Genomic DNA, 6,204 nt, shown 5'->3' with positions numbered 1-6,204 from the left:
AAGTCAACATTAGAGTAGGGCTGGCAGGTACAGCTAGCCCTGGCTCAGGTGTTTCTTATCATATGTCACCTCTCTGGTTACCCACTTGAACAGGACTTAGAGAAAATAGTGTTCCACCTTGACCATAGTTATCTAATTGAAATCATTCCACCCAGTCAATCACAAGCCAGAATGAATGGATCTTAATAGAAAAAAATTGGTCAAACACTAGGTAAATAGATAAAATCAAAAGGCAGATTGAAGCTGGTAATAGTTGATATAATGCGATCTTTGATGCTGTGTCATCTACAGAAAGTGTTGGTTTGAAAGTCACGGTTACATACTAAGTTTTCAGATCTTTTTTGTGTGTTTCAATACATCACTTGTTCTGAACATATAGACTTGAAAGTATCTGTGTATTTTTTCTTTGTCCAGTTTTTTATAATTACAAAAATAAAAATAGAACACTATGCAATTTCTCTGAAAGAAAAATAAACCATCTAACCCCCTACCAACTAATACAACTGTACTTCCAGTTAAGCTTCTTCCCTTTCTTATCTTTGCCCACGTGGATAGGTGTTCTACATCACTGAATGACAGCAAACATATTTCTTTATTTTTTTAAATGTTTCTTTGTTTTTGAGAGAGAGGGAGACAGAGTGCAAGAGGGTGAGGGGCAGAGAGAGGAGACACAGAATCTGAAGCAGGCTCCAGGCTCTGAGCTGTCAGCACAGGGCCCATCACAGGGCTCAAACCCACCAACCATGAGATCGTGAGCTGAGCTGAATTCGGACGCTCACTGACTGAGCCACACAGGTGCCCCCGAATCACAACAAATATTTTGTGTCCTGTCTTGTTTCATCTCACATTGCATGACTAGACACCAAAATATCAGGGTGGATCATACATGTTCTCCAATGTCATTAAGATTTATAACTTTATTTTGAATGGTCATAAAATGTACATAAAATATCATAGTCTCACTAAAAGTTTTAACAGTACCCCTATTTTTTGGATATTTATCTTTGCTCCAATTTTCTACTATTTTAGATAATGCCACAAATGCTTTCTTCCCCCACCCCCCTTCAAATTAGTTCTTGACAAATCACAGGATGAAAGAGTGTGGTTCTTTCATGGCCTTGAATATCTATGAATCATGTCAGTTTGCAATGTTGACAGCCAAGTCCAAGTGTACTCCAAGCAGATAGATGTTATATTTTTAGTGAATTTGTTATTGTAATCACTGAAACTGTAGGGCTATTTTGGTCTTGTAAGAGGGATTGTTATAGTCAGACCTTAGCCTACTTAGAATTGCTAAGAATTATATTCCTTTAGTCATTACTACATTAATGATTAAAAACATTTTTAACTTCATATACTATGCATTATGATTCAATTACCCTTATCCTTGTTAATTCTGTTCCTCTGCTATAATAGTTATATTGGGATATATTATGAAACTTGTAGAACCATAAATAGTCATGGATCATATTGTATCCTGAAGAGTGAGTTCTGTTAGAATATAAATCCAAACAAAAAGTGAAACAAGCACATTTTAACAATAAGGAAAGGGGACAATATTATATAATAATTTTTTTCCTCTGAAAATCCTTCTGCTTTTAACATTCTTACAAATTAAAATATATTATGTTTTAATGATCCAATGGAAATACATCTTTAAGATAAATCATTTTGTCACTCATTTACTCCTAAACAATCATTGTTTTCCTAGAAAATACATCTAGTGTAGAGATGAATGAAATTACAGGTTAGAGTTGGCCAATCTCAAATCACAGGCAGAGTGAGCCATTGAGAAACCCAAGCCTCACCTCTTTTTTTTTTTTTTGGTGTGTGTGAAGTTGTTTTTTCTCAGGCTTTGTGACCTGGTTTCTTGAGACCAGGCCCTTTGTTTTTTTCTTCAAATGATTTTTGTTTTTGAGGCTTAAATATTGGACCAGAGCCTGGAAAATGTGGGTGTGACCAGTACATTCTCTCTTTAGAGATAAATTAGTAGTTTACTTCAGTATAATATGAGCACTAAGAATAACTCCAAATAGAGTATTCAAGTTGGCCTGGGTTTAGTCTTTTACTCCACCTTGAAGGTTTAGAAAATTGAATATCTGTGTCCCTATTCTATTCAGTGAGGACATCTCGCTATAATAGTGAAGACACTAAGTTTAACTGGCTCTCATTTTACAAGGCCCCAAATGTGTGTGTGTGCACATGCATGTGTGTGTTCATGAGTTTGTATGTTTAATAACATTAGTGAAGTTTTCAAATTATAAATTACTATGTGCTTATTATAAAAAAGTAATATTAAACTGTACAGAGAATAAAGTGGAAGTTTTCTGGTCCTTTGCTTCGCACCACAGTTAATCAACATTAATAATTCTATGTACATTGTTCTAAAGATGTACTATGTGTATACGTCAACACAACTTTGGTGTATCATACAGTCATGTGCTTTTCTTCCATTCAGTAATATTCCATAGAACATCATTATTACCTCATTATAATAATACAAAGTCGTAGCATATAATACTGAAAGCATAGGTAAGTATAAGGAAAAAAAGTACCTGTTTTTACGTTACCATAATTTTTTTCATTTATATAATTTTAATAACTTTGGGATCATACCATATATATTGTGTTATAATATGATTTTTTTCTCAGTGTATTTTGAACATTTATCACAGGTTTAAATGTTCCTCTATGATGTGAAATATTCTGCTTATTTTAAAGTTATACCTGAATTTATTTAGCTCATCTTCTGTTGGTGGATATTGTTTGTTTTCACTATTTTTTTAAATAATGTAAGAAATGCTTGCACAAAAAGCTTTATGCATTTGTTTATTGATTTCAAGTTTTCCTAAAATCGAAATTGCTAACTCACGGCATTTGAAACCTGTTGAAATATTACTAAATGGTACAAAGGATCAGTTGAGATGGTGTGTAAACCATGGGATCAGGTGTAATGTTACTGAACCACCAACTGAAGATAAAATGGTTACAATCAACTGGTGTAACTCTGGTTAACCACTTGTCAAAATGATTGGTTAAGTTTCTAATGAAATGATATTAAGTATAAAATATACTAAAATGTTACATTGTTTATAAAATATTATTTATTTAAAAATATTTATGCCACCTTCTGTGTCATTCTGTGTATCCCCAGGATAGACTAGAGTATGCTATAATAACAACCTGCACATCTCAATGACTTAAAAAACAAAGTATCATTTTATTTTGTTTATGTTACCTTTTGCTTTGGTGTTTGTTGTACTCCTCTTCTTTATTTTCACTCCAGACTGTAGAAGCCGTTTTTGTTTGGCTATGACAGGTCTTGTGGCACAGGGAAAAGAGGTGGTGGAACCATAAATACTCTTGAACTTGTGTTCAGAAGAGACACACACTAGTTCTTCACAACCCATCAGCCAAAGTGAATCAAATTGCCATTCCTCATATCAGAGGGTGGAAAAATAAAATTTTTTCACTGTGAGAGGCAATATAAGCTACATGGTGAGTGCTAGCTTCGGCAGCACATATACTAAAATTGGAACGATACAGAGAACATTAGCATGGCCCCTGCACAAGGATGACACGCAAATTCGTGAAGCGTTCCATATTTTTGAGACTCTTAAAAACTGAGAACAAACTGAGGGTTGATGGGGGGTGGGAGGGAGGGGAGGGTGTGTGATGGGTATTGAAGAGGGCATCTTTTGGGATGAGCACTGGGTGTTGTATGGAAACCAATTTGACAATAAATTTAATATATTAAAAAAAATAAGCTACATGGTGAAACACACTATGAACATGGCAGAAATGTTCAATTTTCTCCCATGGAGTAGGAACAAATATTCTGAATCAGAATAGAATCTACCACATCCTGGTTCTGGAAGGGGTCCAAAATTGGGAAGGGACTTTGACCTGTTCCAATGCTATATTGCCATGCTAGTGCAAGCCTCCATTTGTTCCAAAGCCTAACAAGCCTTTGTTGTAGAGGTAATATATGAAATGAATGATTTCATATGAAGAAATCTCTAAGTGTTCAGTATTTAAAGCATGCAACCTTTGTCTTACCCACAGGTGTTTTTATAAATTATAACACCCCCCCCCCCCGCTGTGTCTTTTTTTCCTGATTGCTACTGTGTAAGAAAGCAATCACATTGTAAGAAAGGTTAGCAGGGTAACTCTACTCAAATTAAGGTCTGTACAAAGTCCTGTGTCTATGGTCTGTGTGTGTGTGTGTGTGTGTGTGTGTGTGTGTGTGTGTGTATCTAGAAGTGCTCTTTGCAGTTTGGGAAAGAGGGAGACCTCTTATAGACCTCTGAAATTTTTATGATGAAAATTCTTCCAGTATTTGTGTTGATTACGAAACCATCTCTTTCTACAAAATCTATTTTCTCTATGTTTCCTTTCTAATTATTAGGAGCAGTTCCAAATAAAACTGTAATCTCTGGCAAAATGTGACAACACTAAATTTTGAAGTTTAAATGTTTCATAGTATATCAAGAGATTGAATATGACCCAATAATAAATGGACAGAAGAGCTGAGATTCCTGGCATATCTTCAGACACAAAATGGCTTTGTGCCATGAGAACAAAAGTAGAATATCTAGTCATTTGTATAAATGGCATGATTGCTGACTCTTAGGTTTTATTTATCACCTTTGTGTGCCTCATATAAAACAGTAATCTATCCAATTCTTGTATCTGAAGTCATTTGTACCTCACATCGTAATCCTCTTTCCTTCCTAGGTGGTAAATCTTATTTCGTGACTCACATTGTGTGGCATGAATACTGGAAAATCTAAAAGACTTTAAATCATGTTTTTAATGTGCTTGTACCTTGCTATTGCTACCCATAGAAATTTCCTTTTCTCTTGCACATGGACATGTTTTCATGGAGGTAAACTTATTTTGATTTTAGCTTCATTTCACACATAGTATTGTCGATTACTTTGTTTTCTGCTTGCCAGGTTTTTGCAAAGTTGACATTAAAGGTCTTCCATATCACTTGTCAGGTAAGATAGCAGATACTTTGTTGCTTGGTAGTGCTGGCCCCTATTCTTCTCAGGGTGCAGGGCAAAGTAAATTCAGGAACTTCAGTGGCAGAGTCTCCCCATCGTCTAGGTCTGAGGATATTGATGATGCTTCTTTTTTTATTGAATTATACTAAGGCCTTTGTACATTTTAAGCTCTCTCCATGCACTGAGCTCTAAGGTCATGGAAGGGTGAGTATAGCTACAGTAATATAGTTTCCTCCCGGGAGAGAAGCTAATGGGGTAGAAAGAAGGGAGAAAGGAAAGATGTCTCATTAAGCTTGTTCTGCAGGCTAATGTAGACAGCTATAATAGAAACTTCATTGCTAGTGTTGGAATGTGTTTCAGTGGTTTTCAAGTTCCTTGGCCAGGAATATCAATGAACTTGTAACATATGTTCAGTGGTTTCCCTACATATGAGTAGTATATATTCAGGAACAAGCACAGTGATGTTCAGTGCTCCCCAGGAAGAATGGAAGCCGTTTGTATATGTACAGGATGGAGAGCCCTTAGATCATTCTCTCTACATGTCATTTATTCACTGCTATGTCTCAGGAACTTGCTTGACTTACTGCTTATTTCTCTTTGACTTCTCAAATTGATTATTTTGTAACTGCCGGTACCACAAATTTGTACCGAAGGGCTAAGAATGGCTATAGTTTTCTCCATTTCCAGCTTTTTAACCATTACTCTTCCATCAGTACATTAGAAATAAAATTCCTTTGAAGCTCATATTATATTAAGTTAATCTCTTTTTCCTCATGTAGGAAATCTTGTTTATTTATTGGCTTATTTACTGAAGTTTGGTATGAGGCCCATTGTCTCTCTCTGTACCCAGATACCATTCACCATTCTGATCAAACTCACAGAATGTTCACGTAACACACAACACCATGTCTGTATTGTTACTCAATAACCATTAATATGGTAAGGGAGCTACCAATATATTTTGATGACTCACTGTCATGAAACATAATAAAATATGTGACATAATTTTACTTGTAAAATCTAAACATGTGAATGTAAGAATACAGTTACTTTTTTTTTTTTGTTTTATTCTCAATACACCTGATTTTTAAATGTCACTTGTACTTATTTGCTTGTCTTGATTTTATTTCCGGATTTAATACTGTTGTCCAAGCAGAATGCTTCTGAAAAATACCTAGTTCCTTGGTTTCTGTGA

General features: G+C 35.1%; 1 non-coding gene across 1 annotated transcript; it reads left to right on the top strand.

Annotated features, from left to right (window-relative positions):
* Positions 1-3,502: 3,502 nt before the first annotated feature.
* LOC125147346 (U6 spliceosomal RNA) lies at positions 3,503-3,609 on the top strand. The gene has a single exon (XR_007145158.1). It is a non-coding gene; the product is annotated as a U6 spliceosomal RNA (small nuclear RNA).
* The last annotated feature ends 2,595 nt before the right edge of the window (positions 3,610-6,204 follow it).

The sequence above is a fragment of the Prionailurus viverrinus genome, chromosome D1, assembly GCF_022837055.1.
Source record: "Prionailurus viverrinus isolate Anna chromosome D1, UM_Priviv_1.0, whole genome shotgun sequence".
NCBI classification, from domain to species: Eukaryota; Metazoa; Chordata; class Mammalia; order Carnivora; family Felidae; genus Prionailurus; species Prionailurus viverrinus.
Note: the sequence above shows the minus strand (reverse complement) of the source record. Positions and strands in the feature narration are given on the sequence as shown.